The following is a 2,263-nucleotide window of genomic DNA, read 5'->3' as shown; positions in this document are numbered from 1 at the left end:
ATCGTTTATATTTCTTGGCACTCGTCTCTGCTCTGACCCTGTGATGATGAAGGTTCTGTTGTCAGGTCCCCACCTGTCTCTTTCAGTGTCCTTAATTGAAGTCTGTGGATAGTCATCAAAGTCTATGTGTATGCGTTTGGCTGACATTGTTAAACTCTGGGTAAGAATACTTCTGGCTAGTCCTCTGTATGTGGGGACAAATTTAGTGGCAAGGTATGTAAGAGAAAATGTCCATCTATGATATAAGCACTGAAGTGCTTTGGCTGCTGTTCAAAACCTTTCAATTTACTCTCGATATATTAAAGAGCTCACTCCTATCGGTCTTTGACATCACTTCTTCAGGGCTGGTCAAGGACAGAGGTATTGGAATCAATGGGTACTGGAGAATATGCTGCATGTCATTGTCTCTTCTTGGTGGAACTTAAAGTGTTATTTATCCGACGATTGCTTGCTCAGCCATCTACAAAGGTTTTCAGCTTTTCCTTCTTTATTAGATTTTCAAACAAATTTTATTTAGATTGCTCATGCAAGCCTGGATGCATTCCTTGTGTCTGACTTTTCCTTTGGTTGGTACACAGAGAAGGTATTCATGGATTTCATCATTGGTACCTTTTCCTGTGGAAATATTGTACAATACCTCTGAACCTTCCCGTGTTTCAAATAGATTGTTCGTATCTAAGATTTGTTTGATGATTTTCTGAAGATCCTCATTGTCACGTTGAATTCGTCTTGGCCTAAGTTCTGTAGTAAAATCTTCTTTGCTAGTCAATCCCGTCCACTCTTGCTGCTGACTAATGAACGATGCTTGGGTAGCCTTTGTTACCATCCATCTAAGGTGAGCGGAGTAGTCATTAGTGAAAGAGGTGATTCCTGTCAGTCGAGATGTAGCGTCGGCATTAATAGTTTGTTCCAGTTGTAAATCTACAAGAATTCTGCTGAAATCATGTTCTGTCCTTTCCACTGTGTATACACCCCGATTAAGTATCTCTCTAAGTCTGGGATGAGTCGCATCAATATTCAATAGCACTAATTGGTATTTTGTTAACCACCGGGAATAGTTGATGTGGCCTGTGGCAAAGGACGGGTCAATATTCAGTGTAAGTGTGAAGACAGAGCTCGATGTTATTTGTCCGGATAGCTCTTTCAAGTTGATGAAACATGTTAATGTACTCCACATACATCATCCAGAACTTTGCAGTGTATCCATGAGCTCTTGATACAGTTGTCTTGGTGAATTCAGAATACTCTTTCGAAATATTTTCAAAAAGATCTGCATTGATCACCAGCTCAATCCCATGGTTTCCTGCATTGGTATTTCCTTTCACAGTAGATTTCAGGGTATAAGCTCTTCACTGTAATCACATGTTTCTAGAAAGGCCTTGAAATGCAGGCTTTCGAAGGCAAGGCCAAGAGAGGTTAGAGGCTCTGGCATTGGTTGAAGTGCTTACCTGTGAGGTACCCAATCAAAGAACCTGGTGTAAGGACCCCAGTCTCTATTGCCATGTCTGGTCGTCCTGATTCTGTTATGAGTTTTCCTTAAATTTTGAAATAACCCCGTAAACTCACAAAAGACCTCAATATGTTAGTGGGTTATCAAAATTTTGAATTAATTAAGAAATATTACAAAATTTGTGATCAATTATTCAGCCAAAGGGAATAATGAAAACATCAGTTAAACCCTTCTTAACTGGCTATCTTCCATACAAAGTAAAGTAGCCACTATACTGGTATTATGCAACCCTAATTTTTATAATCACGAGCCCCTGAAAAGAAAAGTTACAATTAGTACTATCATTCAAAAAATTTTATCACTTATATATTCAGTGAAACAACAGTAGTAATAACATAAACAGAAGAGCTCACAATAGCGTGTTGTGGCACATGTGGAGGAGAAGAAATGAGTGAATATATAGGACTAAAGGAAGTGAATATAGGCTTTTTCAATAACCTAATAGTAACATCCTCTTTAGGCCGTTCTTAAATGGGTTTTGCACCAACTTCGACTCTTAAGAACTGTTGATCCTTTATCAGGAAAGTCTAAAGAATATTTCTACAAAGTTTCATTAATGTACGTAAGACGTGTTTTAAATGTGCAAAAAAATAGCGCCCTCTTTAGGTCGTTCTTAAATGGGGTTTGCACCAAATTTGACACTTAAGAATTACTGATTCTTCATCGGGAAGCTCTAAGCCTAAGGTATATTTCCACAAACTTTCATTGATGTACTCAAATTGTGATTTAAATGTGACAGTAGCGCCCCCTTTG

This window comes from Palaemon carinicauda, chromosome 19, assembly GCF_036898095.1.
Source record: "Palaemon carinicauda isolate YSFRI2023 chromosome 19, ASM3689809v2, whole genome shotgun sequence".
Taxonomy (NCBI): Eukaryota; Metazoa; Arthropoda; class Malacostraca; order Decapoda; family Palaemonidae; genus Palaemon; species Palaemon carinicauda.
Note: the sequence above shows the minus strand (reverse complement) of the source record.